General features: G+C 41.1%; 1 protein-coding gene across 1 annotated transcript in view; it reads left to right on the forward strand.

The window, feature by feature from the left end:
* NR3C2 (nuclear receptor subfamily 3 group C member 2) overlaps positions 1-15,364 on the forward strand; it is a 212,683-nt gene that overhangs the window by 76,654 nt on the left and 120,665 nt on the right. The gene's annotated exons all lie outside the window — the stretch shown is intronic.

A 15,364-nucleotide genomic window follows, 5' to 3' on the forward strand; every position in this document is an offset into this window, starting at 1 on the left:
GGGGGGGAGGGGAAGAAAAAGAAAAAAGCACAGACGACTATTTTTTTTTATTGCTGCCATCACCTAGGGTGACCTGTCAGCATCATGACTCAGAGCTCAGTGGGGATTCAACTTGCAGATTTTTGAGGAAAGATGTAATTTAACACGAAGAGCAAGGATTCTTGCTCTTTCAAACCAGAGTTTTTACATTTTAGATTGACGGGGCTGTTCTTTCCTGCACTGCCAAGAGCCAGAGGTGAGGGTGGTTCCCTGCTCAACCCGCAACGCCACGGCGAGGTGCTTTTTGGTGGCCTTGGCTCAAGCTGTAGATCACACTATGTGCTCAAAATGCTTTGCTCTTAGGTTCTAGGCTACTTTTAATACTTTTTTTTCTTTTTTTTCAGACTCGCTCTTACTTAATAAATACATGTAAATACTGTGAAAATTGAATACAATTTCACTTTTAAAATGTCCATAAACTCAGTGAGATGTTTCTTTCATTTGACTTACTTTGCTTCAGTTGGTTGGGTGATATTTTAGCTTGCTGCAGTCTGATTCTGAGGTCAGAAAGTCAGTTTTCCTTCCGGCAGTTGGTGCTTCTTCATCAGGAATACAAATTCTTTAGATGAGCCTTCTCCCACATCACATCTGGGCAGCCCTCTGGTCTTCAAGTTATGCTGACTGAGACCCACTGTGCAACCCTGTTGAAATCAGTATAGATGTGTCTGAGCAGGTATCTGGGACCAGATTAACAGGTTTCTTGATGTGAAGAACAGAATTTCATTTGGCCAGAGTGACATTGGCCTGAAAGAATAAAAGATAAGATACTTGATACAGTGCTGAGGGATCTGGTGGAGTTGAGAATGGTCAGTGGGAGGTTCATGGTTGGACAAAGATGATCTTCAAGGTCTTTTCCAACGTAGATAATTCTGTGATTCTGTTTGTTGGGTTAATTTTATTTTTTTTTAATCTGCTGGTGAGGGATGCCTAGAGGAAGCAGAGTTGTTGGGTTCAAGGTTTTGGTGGTTTTTTTTCCGAAATGAGAATTTTGAGACTGTAGTACAGTTGATGTATATGTGCTTATTTAATGCATATACATGTGCTTTATTTTGAGGAAGTGTTAGTTTTAAATTAAAGATTAGCAGTTAAATATTCCTTCTACAGTGGCAAATACACACTGGCTGTGAGTTTTACTTGCTGATGCTCTAACGCTAACTGATTTCAGCCATGTGGTGGAGGATTTTAACCCGCTGTAGCTTGCAGGAACTGCTGGCAGGCTAAGGAAGAGATTGGTGGGACATCCATTTTTGTGAAAGCTTGTGGAGTCTAATTACTTGGAGATCTGTCACTAATGGGTTAATATTTGTATATTGATTCCATTTACTGGAAAGATGTTTACAAACCGAGGATCTGCATATGGGTGTGATAGACGTGACTGATGATTGCTTTGAGCAAGGCTGTGTGAAATGTTGGTTGTTCAGCATCAAGAGCTGTAGCACGTAGATGAAGCATTTTTCATCGAAACAACTTCCTCTCCGTGATGGTTGCCTTACTTCTCTGAGACACTGTAACGTCTTGGGGAACCAGCAGAACATTAGAAGGAGGTAGTACAGTGTAAATTCTAAAATACTATAGATATGAAATATAGATCATATTTTAGATAGTAGGGGAGACATGGTGAGACTTTGCTTAGTTGCTTGCAAGTCCAGCTAGGTGGTCTTCACTGAGGAAATCTAACTTGAGGCTTTTACAGGACCTTTCTGTTGTAAATTATGCTTGAGATAGGCATAATTTTCTACTTAGCTGGATAGAAAATTAATAATGTCCATTTAAATGGATGATTACAAGAACCGTTTCTGCTGCTGGTAATAAAAAAAACTTGTTGTTTTGAACGGAGGATTCACCACAAAGCTACCCATAATGGGGCTTCCACCATACTCAGAAAAGGGTTTGTTACACGCTTCCATTTCTTTTTAGCACTGTGAAATAAGCTCATTTCTAACAAGTTTGTTAATGCTGTCTTTGAAAAACTGAGTAATAATGGAAGTTGAGCAAAAATTTTTCTCTCTGCATAAATATGTTCTGTAATTTACATATAATCAGTTTTATGAATATTAAATTAACATTAAATATGATCCTGTAATATGCTTTCTTGAAGCGTGAGGACTGTGGAAATAGCATTCATTTGGCTTTATTCATTTTGTAGATAGGAACAAAGCAAATAATAAATTTTGAGTGGGTTTTTTTTTTTTAATAAAATGAGTCAATGCATAGAGCTTAAGCCAGAAAAAGCAGCGGCCTCTGTGATGTTAGCAGATTAAGGTGAAATAACTGAGATGGTATTCTAACACTTAGACAAGGCTGTGAGCCCAGGAGAAGTCAACCTTCTGAAGGGAGATGGTGAACTCAAAGTTCAAGCTGCTGGCAGAAGGCTTTTGGGAGCCCGACATTAGGTGTTTCCCATCCCAGACGCTGAATTACAGTCCACTGACCCCATCACTGTGCAGCACTGAGCTCAACACCACGTGCTTCACAAAATCACAATTTCTTTAGCTGAGGTATCTCCCAAATAGAGTACAATAAAAAATGAAGGATCTATAGCTTCCCTTCCCAGCTTGTTTCTGTGGTTTATTACCCTGCCTGTTAAAAGCTTTTCTCCTGATTCAGTCACAGACGCTTGTTTAAAAGCTCTTTAAAAGTCCTTTTAGTATGCACAGTCTCTCTTAAGTGACCTATTTTTAAACTTTATCTTTAGTTCTCAAATGATTCTTTTCTGCACCTCTCACACAAAAGTGTTTAAGGATACTTGTGTATTGCATGTGAGTTTCCTTCCACTCGTTTTATAACTGAGTACTCCAGCCAAATTCTTCTGAAAATTACCATGGTCTGGTTTACTCCAGCAGTTCATGGTGAGCTCCTGTTGGGTTGTTCTGGCCCATTTTAGGCACCCTAAAAAAAAAAAAAAGACAGCAAGCAAAAAGAGAGATAGGGGTTGTCCCAAGGGTGGCACTCCTTTCTAGATGGGTATCAGAAAGCAAAGTTTAGAAAGGGTGTGTTGAATGGGCTTACCAGTCCAGAGCACTGTCATATTAATGCTGTATCATCTGCCAGTCTTTAAATTCATTGCTAATCAAATAGCCAGAAAAATATTAGTGCTTTGAGAGTAAGTACAGTGCAGTGCCAGACCTAGGCTAGAGTCCTGCAGAACCAGATGCAGCAGCATGCAGTGATGCTCCTTCACCTGCAGCTGCTTGTGGAGATGGCAGCCTAACATGAGTCTCTTTTATAATGTGTACTTTCACAGAAACACAGAATAGTCCAGGTTGGAAAAGACCCTGAAGATCATCCAGTCCAACCATCAACCCAACATTAAGAGTTCCCAACTCCCCCAGATCCCTCAGCGCTGGGTCAGCCTGACGCTTCAACCCCTCCAAGGGATAGGGACTACCCCCCTGCCCTGGGCAGCCCATTCCAACACCCAACAGCCCCTTCTGCACAGAAATCCTTCCTCAGAGCCAGCCTGACCCTGCCCTGCAGCTTGAGGCCATTTCCTCGGGGCCTGGCGCTGGCTCCTTGGCTCCAGAGACTCATCCCCCCTCTCTGCCCCCTCCTGGCAGGGAGTTGCAGAGGGCCAGGAGGTCTCCCCTCAGCCTCCTCTTCTCCAGACTGAACCCCCCCAGTTCCCTCAGCCGTTCCCCAGCAGACCTGTGCTCCAGACCCTGCCCCAGCTCCTTTGCCCTTCTCTGGCCACGCTCGAGTCATTCAATGGCCTTTTTGGGGTGAGGGGCCCAAAACTGAACCCACTCACCGAGGGGTGGCCTCAGCAGTGCCCAGCCCAGGGCTCAGATCCCTTCCCTGTCCCTGCTGGCCACACCAGTGCTGACACAAGCCAGGATGCCATTGGCCTTCTTGGCCACCTGGGCACCCTGCTGGCTCATGTCCAGCCAGCTGTCAGTCAACACCTCCAGGTCTTTCTCTGACCAACAGCTCTCCAGCCACTCCTCCCCAAGTTCTCCAGTTTGTACACTGAAATCTAAGTTAAATATCTTGAAGAATAAGAGAATACGTTTTGCAGAGATCTTGAGTCTATATTTACACATGAACTTCTGTCAGTTAAACTCAGCCTGCATCAGTAATGGATTGTGTGTGTGCATTCTGAAGATTGTCTTCCAACAGCCTGAAAGCTTTTCATTGCATTTCTTTATTTTTTTTTATTGGCTTTTCCCAAAACTTCTTTAAAAACTATATTCTTTGAGGCAGATCTCTTATTCGGTTAAACTCCTGAGTACAGGCTTGTTACAGCCTACTCAGGCTTGATAATCTAAATATGCATATCGCTAATAGATGTAAATTAGGAGGATGCTTAGACAACCAATAGGCTGGAAATTATTAATTGCCCTCCCATGATGCAAGCCTCTCATTCTGGATCTAAGTCATCTGCTGCTTTTTGTTCAGCAAGTCTGTGCTCTGTGTGCAATTGTTAACAGAGTTACCTCGTAATGAGTCTGTTCTTTTTGGATTTCCTGAGCTTTCTATTCTTGTTGTCAGTTTTGTTCAGAAACCATGTCATTTGGGGAAAATTGGCCAATGTCTTTATTTTTTCTAATTAATTTCCTATACTCTTTTGGTTCCATCATTTGTCACTCTGTATTCTTCATTTTTCAGTGTGGCCTCTCATTTGTTACCAAACTAGGATGGTCTTTAAAGTCTAGGGCATGATTTTGCAAAGCAGAGCTGGGGTTTGGAGTCCCCGTCTGGCTAATTCAGAGCCAGTCCCCCATCTCTCATGGTGTGCCCGTTGACAAGGACACTGTGGTCGCTGGAGCAAGTCTTGCCAAGTCTGAAGAGACTTCCTAGGTTGGATGTGGCCCTCCACTAAGCATCTGGGAGTCCCAGTTGGATTTGGATGATGGAGAGGACTGAGCAGTTTGTGCATGCTGGGGGGAAATAATCACCAGTGGGTTCACTGTCCCCTTAGTATTTTTATTTTTTTTTCAAAACAGGCGCCAATGAAAATGGCAGTTTAGCTGAGCGTTGTCTTGTGCGTGTGTGACAAGACAGAGGTGGTGATTCTTTGTAGACAGTGGTTACTAGTACGGTAGCTTAGTTGCTTAGTTTTTGCATTGGAAAATGCATTTAGAAACTCAGACAACTTGTTACGGGCTGTGGGAGGTCTGGAGCGTGCATCTTCAAATCTGAAGACTTCTGTTGCTATAGCATAATTCTTTTCATTTATTTGATAGCTGCTTAGTCAATGACACCCATTCTCTAACACCACTTGATCACAGACTCCCCGCTGTGCCGCAAGGAGTTAGCATGCAGATCTGTCCAAGTGCAAGATCAAGTAGAGCAACTGAGTCATTCACATCCATAAACCAGAAAATGAGGTTTCATGTAAAATGTCGTATGTGTCTCTATAACCTGTTTAGGAAGAGTAGAACCCATAGCTTTAATATTTGGAGGGTGTGAATTATTTCATGCTTTTTCAGTAGTGCTGGTTGTATCAAAACTTCTTCTTCAAAGCAAGAATTTTTGTTTAGTTTTCCCTTTCAGCCAAACTCCTGGCATTGGTGTATAAGCAACTGGGGAAAGGGTGGGGAGAATGTTAATATTTTCGGCAGCACTGCTCTGTGTGTCACAACAGTGGTTTTATTGTACTGTAGCTGTTACCTTCAGCATGGTGTCCTTCTGGCTAATCAATCCTCAGCTGAGAATTTAGTGATACTGGAGATGCAGCTGGAAAATGTAGGCCATACTCACTTTGGTTCAAAACAGTTGGCTATGGATTTCAGTCAAGAAAAAAACAACAGACCTTACTCCTTCCCTTAGTCTGCGAAATACGAGTGCTTACATTTGTACTGCCTCTTTCCATGCCTAAACTTCAAGAAGTTATTTAATATCCTCTGTTGCAGTTTTCTTTTTTAATTTTAAAAAGGAAACATTTTAATCACTTCCATACATGTGCTAACTTGAAAGGGTAAAATTATTGCATCATCATTTTATAGCACTTGGCAGAGATACTATATTCTTGCTAATTTTATCCCAAATCATACCGACTTAAAGCACTTTTCATGCAATCTTGATTTTTCAGTACGTTTTTTTATACTTAACGCACAATTTATATGCTCTCCATAAAGATTCAGAAGTCTAAATGACCTTGTCCCTGTTTGGATGCCCTTCATTTTATCTAGTACAGATTGTCAAATGTAATGTGGTGGCTCTTATGATAGAGTAGTCCCAAAAGTGATGGTTCTGTGAGGAAAATACATCAGGGTGACGGTGGCGTATGACAGAGAGAAGGAACTGATTATAATATTTCATACTAAAAAATGCCAAATGGCCCCATTACAAATCCAGTTTTAAAAAATAGTTGGGGGAGGGGGAACATGCCTCTCCAGGAATTGTTTTGTATTCATGAATTCAGTTTTGATTTGTTGCTTTTTTTTCTTCCCTCAATATTGCAGAAACTTTCCCAAGGAAACATAAATATTTGCTTTGAGTAGTTCAGAAAGTAGCTACTCGTTTGCAGAAAGTGGGGCATAACATTTTCCTGCCTGTCTAACTGTAACAGAAGCCCCAATGCTTTCAAGGTACAGAGGATGTATGTATAAAGTCAGTCTCTGCTGTATGGGTGTTTTGTTTGCCTTAAAATTCACCATGAGCCATTGTCCTTTCCCATACTTAGAAAGGAACTTCCTTAATGTCACTTATTTAAAACCAGCCATAAAGATCGAGCAGTCTGTATCCTCCTGTGCCATGTCGACTGCATGTTGTGCAGCCAGACCTGCCTGGTTTCTGTCCTTGCAGCAAATGATGAAAATCCAAGGCTGAAATTCACTTAAGTTTGCTATGCTGAGAAAGTTGCTTTCCCTCAAATTTATTTTTGCTTACATTGCTTCTGAGTGAGGTAATGCAGCTTTTTATACACACTGAATCGACAAGTTGTCTTGGTTTTGATAGAGAAATTTAATGGCTTTGGGGAGGTTTTGCAGCATATTAGTGCTTCAGCAATTATCTTTCTTCCTAGTCAGATGTTGTATTCCTGTTTAAATTTTGCAATGGTTTTATCTAATTTCAAGTACATTTTTAACACAAACATTTTATCTCGTGAAGAAGAAAATCCTGTGTGAAAGAGGAGGTGAGAATACTTTCGTTTGAAGCAAAAAGGTGTTTCCACTGATCAGGTTTCCATCCTGCACAGGAAATGAAAGAATGGTCATTACACCATTCATACACTGCACCTCGTGCACTTCCACTGTTAAACTTCAATTGTTAATAGTGTTTAAGAGTGCTTGTAAACAAATCTCAGGCATGAGTTAATTTAGTCAGTCAAGTGGTAGAATCTTTTACTGCATCTTTTCCTGAGCATAATGTATATTGCTGCAGATCTCTCAAAAGACATATGAGCACAGCTATTTGTATGAACTAGAAAACCATCTGTTCAGAATTCACTGTCTGAAAACTTGTTTCCTGCAGTGGTTTTTCATTCTGATTTCAGACCCTGCTATATTACATGTTTGTATCTATGGGGGGGGAGACAGAGATAAAAAGTATATGTCTAACTGGGGAAGTAATTCCTGTGTGATTCACACATCTTCTTTCACTAGGGAACAGAATCAAATGTTGTATTTCTCGCTCGGGTCAGTGGAGTTGCAAGTGAAACTGTTGCATTTAGGTAACCCCCAAAGAAGGTCTTTATTACAGAATTTCTTTGGAAGCAAAAGTTTCATGGGATGAAATTTCTCTTTGAAGAAGTAATAAAATACTGCTGTGGTAATTCCTAGGACTGCTCTTCTGTCTAGACAAAATTTAGGGATCTTTGCTAGCAGAGACCTTCAGGTTGCACCAGAATCAGTGGACCCGCTTCTCTTTAGATTCAGTCCCAGGTTGGAGGCAGAGGTTTCAAATTCCTCCAGAAGCTTATTTCATTAGCAAATACAGGAAACCTTTACCATGAAATATTAAACTTTGAGAAACAGAATATATCGATCCACAAAACTGCAAGCCTCCAAATGCAAAGCACTGGAATAGTATTTGTCAGAAAAGTAGGTAGATGCAGAGTAATTGAAACAAAATATTTGTCAAAAGAAATCATACCAGGCTAAGATTAAATTTTCATGGAGCCTTTGGTAGGGTTGCAAACTAAAAATATATGACTTTAAACTAGAGAGGAATTTAAAAAAAAAAAAAACAACAAACAAACACAAAAGGATGTGTTGGATTAAGACTGTCTCACAGGGAGACACAAATCGGTTGTGCCAGAGAATACTTATTAGTAGGTAACAACTGGTCTTTGTCTTCTGTCATTTTCTTCTGCCCAAGTTTATGGCAACAACTAGAAGTCGAGAACAACTAAAAGTGTGATCTTGCATTTCCTATGTTTGAGCCTTGTCCCACTTCTATAATTAGGTATTCGGTGCCTATATGTGACTGATCCTTTTGTGTGGTGATTATAATCCTCAACATTGTGCTAAGGGAGCACATTTTAGTAGAGCAGTACTATTTTTAAGAAAATGTGAAGAAGACAGGCTTGAGACACCATTAGACAACATGCAAGTAACATCTGAAAATAAATAAGATGATCCATGCGGTAGGGGTTGTACGATGTTTAATAACAGTGCTCAGTGCTCCAGAGAGGCCATCCTACTTGCAAGCTCAGGAGAAGAGCAGCCCTCTTATGGCTTGAGACTAGTAAAGCAGGTAATATCTGTCTGAGGGAAAGGAAAACGAGAGAATGTATGGTTATGGGGGGTGGGGGGGCCTGTTCTGTTTTTAAATAAGGCTTTTAGAGGGAATAAGTACTGTTCTGAAAAGTTCTGTTTTGTGGGGTTTTTAAATTTTTTTTAAGGTGATTTGCTGGAATGCTGGGACAAGGATGAGTGCATACAGCTTGGGTTGTGTGAATTTAATCGGGAGACTAAAAGGCTTCTAGTCATTGGAGAGGCAACGTTCAGGAACAGGTCTTTGAATGGGACTAATAAAATAAAAGTCTTTGATCAGTTTAAAAATAGGGCTTGGGAGTTTACAAAAGGGATTACCTTTTAAGGTGGAATACTGCTCAAACTGTGGAGTCTCATCCAGTTTCATAACCAGTTCTGCTGAGCATGGAAGAACTTAAGTGCTATAACAGAAGGATAACCTCTCTGCTGGCTTCTTTCATTCTGGTACAGATAGGGAAGAGATGAAGTTCGGACTTGTCATTCATTACAATTCAGTGAGAGGAATATCTGTTTTAACTTATTAAAAAAAATGCCTTAGAAAAAAGCTACTCTAGCACAGTTTGGACAATTCAGTTATGGTCAAAAATGTTAGGGTGTGTTTGTATTCCAATTTGTCTAAATACAGCTTGCAAACCACAAAATTAAACAGTTCAGACAGTCATACTGGACAACCCTACAGCCCTCTCAGATGAATTTAAATCAAATTTCCGAGTAAGTTAGTGATTGGTTTGTTTTTGTGTGGGTTTTTTTTTTTTCTAACACCCTCCCTAAAATGAATATTTTTAATCCCAGAGTGAACAAGGTAATTTTTGTATCATTTCATCATTGCTTTTAATTGTACAAAGGCTGTGTGTGAGTAGGCACTTTTTATGCATTGAAGCACTGTAGCTGAATCCAGTGCTTCAGTTTTGATATCAGAAGATTTCTTTTCCTGGATTACTGCAATGACCCAGCAGAGATTGGACAAAAAAAAAATGGTAGATTCTTTTCATTCATTTTACTTCTGTGTTTTCTGTGGCAGTAAATTGTGTGGTTTTGGCTCAGCGCAGGAACATGCAGAATTGTATTTCTGGGTAGATTATCAACTTATTTTTTTTCCAGTAGGAACTTGAATTATAAAGAGGAAACTTTTAAAGACATTTGAGGAGCAAGGTTGAATGTGTATATATGAGCCTTATTTTTCTGCAATGCAGTTAGAGGGCTGTGCAGAGAATGTGGAAAACCTTTGGCAGTATTTTCAGAGAAGAGGACTCGTGCTGAATAAAAACTAAGCAGTCAAAAAAAAAGAGAACAAGAGAATTAAAAAAAAAAAAATTGCCTTCCAAATAGGGTCTGGAAAGCTAATGAGCATATGACATCATTTAACTAGTTATAAAAAGGTTGCAACTCCTCTGATCCAAGAAGCAGACCCTCAAGGTTTCTGATCTTCCCTGGATGAAGGAGGTCTAGTGTTGCACTGCTGGAGTTTGTCCTTGCCAGGAACAGGGCACAGAGCCCCTCGGTGCTGGCAGTGAGGGTTGACGCTGGTTCTCCATAGGAGCAGCACCCGTTACCGGGCTTGGCAGCAAAGGGCCGTGTCCCATCTCGGCTGGGACAGGCAACAGTGGCCTGAACCAGCTGGCCAGAAATAGTTGTCTTCTCTTGGAGTGCCTCCATCTGTGCTCGGCGAGCAGAAGTTGCTGGAGATGACCTTGTGTGCCATTCGCACGTATCTGTGAAGACCCACAAGCTCCCTCAGGGTGGTACGAGGTGTGCAGGGCCAGGATGGGTGTTTTGGTTTCATACCAAATGAGGACAAGTTTTATCTCTTCAGAATCAGAATCATCTAGGTTGGAAAAGACCTTGAAGATTATCTAGTCCAACCATTAACCTCACACTGACCTTCCCAACTCCACCAGATCCCTCAGCGCTGGGTCAACCTGACTTTTAAGCACCTCCAGGGATGGGGACACCACCCACACACACACACCCCCCGCCCTGGGCATGTCTGCCATGGGTTCAGCACTTGCCCCAAGGAGTCTGTGCCTCCCTCAGAATCCCAGAATCATCTTGGTTGGAAAAGCCCGTGAAGCTCCTCCAGTCCAACTATTCCCAACTCCACCAGATCCCTCTGGATGCAGCTCCTGCCCCCTGTTCACATTCACTGTACCATCACAGTGAGGGAGGCAGGTCCCCAAGACCATAGGTGAACAGTAGTTTCACTTCTGTTCTCGTGACATTTTGGTTAAAGGCCAGAGCACCAGTTTGCCCAGTTGTCAGCTCTTGGTACTGTGCATCTTCCTCTGTCCTGGTGGTTTGCTGCCGTCTGCATTACCTTCCTGCTTCCTGAGGGCAGCTTGGTTGCGAAGGCTTACATGTTCCAGCCTAAGAGCTAGTAAAAGCCATGGAAACATCATTTTAAATTTTCAGTCTTAATAATTATATTTCAAGCTAAGGATGTATTTTTAGGAGGGGGAAAAAAAGAAGTTATATAACTCTTGATTTATTGCATTGGCTTAAAGAGCTAGCAAACCTGGGATTTTCGTCTCTTGTCTCTTTGCTGTAAGCATTTCTCTTTATGGCAGCAGGGAGGCCAGCATATGACTCTGTTCTCAGGAGAAATTCAAACTTTTTATAAATCTGCTGAACACGTTTCTCTCCATCACGTCTAGATTGCATAGCGAGGAACAGCCTCTGTGTCAAAGCAAACCTCAGAGTGGAGACATACCTTGACGTTGAGGATGTGTCTTGAAAGACAGGGAAAGCATCTCAGTCCTCTCTCTGTGGGCGGAGGTAGTTTCAAGGCAGTAGGTAGATTTGTTCTGAATTAGAGAATTTTGAAATTAATTGCATAGGAACAGGGCACTGATCTGTAATGTACGTATGGAGATAATTAGGAGTAACTCTGTGGAGGAATCCTGAAAGTTGGAAGAATGTTGTGGAGCCGAGATGGAGAGAAGTGGATTATGACTCTGTAAAATCAAAATTACAGGTTAGGAAGTGTGTGTGTGTGACTTATTGGAAATAATTTGCATAATAGAAACAACTTGAGGAAAGCAGCATAGAAGTTAACATTCATTTTGTCTGCTTCATCTGAGATCTGCTTTTATTCTTGTCCAGCAACTACAAACCACAGAGAAAACTTTCAGTGTTCAGAGAACAGACATGGGGGGGAAAAACTACAAAAGAAAAATAAGTACTGGATATAATTCAGAAAAGACACGCAATCAAACTGAACAGATTGCTAAGGAAAAGATCTATTCTGTTGCTGAAATCCAAGAAAATGGGGGAAAAACAGGAAATAGTGAAATCTGTTATCGACCATCTGCTAAGCCTAGGAACTTGAGAACCATTCCCATGACAAAAATACTAGATTGTGAACTTAATTTTATCTTTCATAATACTTTAAGTACAGACACAGAAGTCCAGTGGAGAGTCTTGTATTACTAAATGTTTAAAGGATATTTAAAATTCTACATATAAACCTGAGCATTAACAGGTTTGAATCTTTTTTCCATGATCATTATTGATGGATTTAACAGATCGTGCCTTGTAAGGACAAGGCAACCTTTTCAAACTTTCAGGAGAAGAGGGGAAGCGAGCAAGCTGAATTTTCTTTGGAAGGAGTCAGTGGTCTTTCTCCTCCAATTCCCATTGCCCTCCCCCTCCGTTTCTTCCTCGTGAGCATTGCCACATCCGTGGAAGTGAAGCGAGGACCCCGTAATCATTACCATCTGACAGTGGGTCACGTGGATGCGCAGCAGGAACTGTTCGTGCGCTCTGATCTTCAGGAGCTGTGTGCTTCCCCTTCCCAGCACCGCCTTTGTGGTAGGTGGCGTGTTTGTTCTGGCTTGCTTTCTTCTTGCCTCTCCTTTTACATGCATGTAAGAGACGGAGAAAATGCGGTCCAAAATAATCCAAACAGTTTGGGGTGCCATAAGCGTGCCATAAATTCTTCTGGATGCTGTGTATTTACAACTACTCCACATGCATAAAGGTGTAAATACTGTTCTCTGTAAGCATTTTCAAAGTATGTAAATGGAGTTTAATTGCAGAAAATTGTAATCAGTGTGGCTATTCAAAGGCTACATTGTTCATTAAATTGTCAGTATAAATGAATTTGGAGCACAGTTTGCATATTACCTGAAATGTGGGCTATTGGCTAGCTTTTTGAATCTTTTCACAGTTCAAAGATAAAATTGAGAGAAATCTTTGGCAAAAAACATGCATTTGTATGAAAAGTATCTATTATCTAGCATCTGGAGAAGTTATGATAAGTTCAGTTCTTCATGGTGACATTGTACTTCCTTAACTCAGATCAGTCTTTTTCTATCAGAACTTTCCAGCTTTGTTCAGGTTCCTGAAATGAAGAAGGCATGGTCTCCTTCCTGGTGATAAGGTTTTCAGTTATAGAATATACTTGAATTTGTTCCTCCAGATATGCTGTCCTGTGCACAAAGCAGAGTTATAGACAGGGTTCCATACAGTTGCAAAGCTACACAGTCACAAGTAGTTCTGGGACATTTGAAGAAAGTTGATGGAAGTAGATTCCATTTCATGGAACAGTGTTGGCATCTATGAGCCTTGCTGAACCTTAAAAGTGGACCTTACTGCGTTTGCTAACAGACTCTGTAGAAAGAGGCTGTAACTACATGTGCAGAGAGAAGCTGTTCATAATGTCCTGGAGTCTTCAGCTCACTGCCTAATCCCAGACTTTGATCTAAATAACCCTGTATTTCCACTCACATTGATGCAGAGTTTTTAGCCCCTCTTCCCAATAGTCTGTCCCCTCACTTCTGCTGCTGCTGTCTTCTGTCTCAACTGGCACATTCTCACCTTGCCCTTCTTTTAACACTGTGTTTACATCCACTTGTTGCATCTCTGCAGCCTTGAGTAAATATTGTTGCCTGTCCTGATCCCTTTGTCTTCAGGCTGGGACCTTCCCTTCCATTTCAGTCTGTGCAGCAGCGATCCATTTGCTAAGATGAAGTGTGATTAAGTGCCCTTCAGCCCTTCATCTTGGTTCAGGTGCAGCAGTTCATAGCAGCAAGAATGAGCATCTGAACAGAGGGAGGAAGGGAGAAGGATGAACTTTTGTTCAGCTCTGATCTACAGCTTGCTCGGCGTAGACAAAATGTGGAGGGAATACTGCTGCCAAATCCTGCAAACCACTAGCAAGTGCCTGCAAACACTGCTTTTAGAGGGTGGGTTTGATTGGATTTTTCCCCAGCTGGAAAAAGCACCACCTCCGACTCCAACGTTGGTTCAAAGTCTGTATGCTAAAACATGGAAATACTGGCTTTCAAAGGGTCAGTTGTAGGCAATTTGAAAACTGTCAAAACAGTGTTTTCCCCTCACTCTGGTTTTTCTCCTGAAACACAGATTCTTTCAGCCTGAAACACACCCATGCTGGAAAATGTTAATACTTAGTTTTAAACAAACAAACAAACAAAAACTTCACTTGAGGATAGAAAGAAAAATGTTTGGCAGTTTTAATTCTATCTGCTGTTCCACTGGTGTTACTTAACTTTGCCACAAAACTAAAAAAACACAAAACATATTGCAGGAGTAGTTAATATATTATCCTTAACTTTTTACGATATTTTGCAGTTGTAGCTGTAGAACCAGTAATCGCCATGAGCACGTACCAGATGTTAGTTTTCATGAGGGTTTGTGGTTTTGGTGTGGGTTTGTTGTGTTTTTTGGGTTTTTTTTTGTTTGTTTGTTTGGTTTTTTTTTCTTTCAGCTGACCCTAGTATATCATATGCTATCCACAGGAGGGCAGGCACTCCGTAACGTGATAACCTTAGGGAGAGTTCTGTCCCAGGATCATACAATTCCTATTCAGCAGGGCCCCCGTGCAGCTCCTCCTGTGTCTTGGCGAGTTGCGATCAGTCTACGCCCTAACAGCATTTACCTTCTGGCTCCCAACAATGACAGCCTGTGCCTTCAATGGAGGAATTAACTCTGCAGAGAATTTATTCGGTGACATATCTAGATACGTGTGTGTGTTTATATAAATACATACATATCATTTTTAAAAAGGCTTAGATGCAGTTCACATGCAAGCTTTGTCACACTGGGAGTGCTTGCCTTGCTTGCTGTCCTCTAACCCAAGCTGCTATGTCCTTGAGGAGCGTGGAAGAGAAAGAATAAAACATCCCCTGGCCTTTATTTATTCTCTGCCACTTCAGCCTACTGCCCAGATGTACAGTTATTACAGTTCCTCTCTGCATACTCTTAAATTATAATCATTGCTTAACTATTCCCTAGCTTCGAGTTACACTGAACGGTGTGTTTTAAAGAAACCTGTATCTTGAAGCAATTTCAGGTTTTAAGTATGGTGGTTTGTTGGTTGGTTGTTGCTTGGGTTTTTTGGGTTTATTTTTGCATTCTCCAGTTCTAAACCAGAAAAGATTACTGTATGCAAGAGGAAATATAAATGAAATTTCATTTCAAAAAACCCAGTAATTGTCTCTTCTAGTCTCTTGATCTTGAAAGTGTTTTGGGGGGAAGAAGTATGTGTAGTTTGCAAGTACTTAATGTTTAAGCATAATTTCACTGATCTCTCTAATTGCAAAAAAGTGATCTTTTGTGAGGATAAAATTTCTGTCAAGATTAGGTGTGCCTCCTGGCTGCTTACTTGAACATTGCGCAAGTTCCTGCTTTGGCTTTGTGGCTAAAAC

The sequence above is a fragment of the Athene cunicularia genome (assembly GCF_003259725.1).
Source record: "Athene cunicularia isolate RWA chromosome 4 unlocalized genomic scaffold, athCun1 chr4_part2, whole genome shotgun sequence".
NCBI lineage: Eukaryota > Metazoa > Chordata > Aves > Strigiformes > Strigidae > Athene > Athene cunicularia.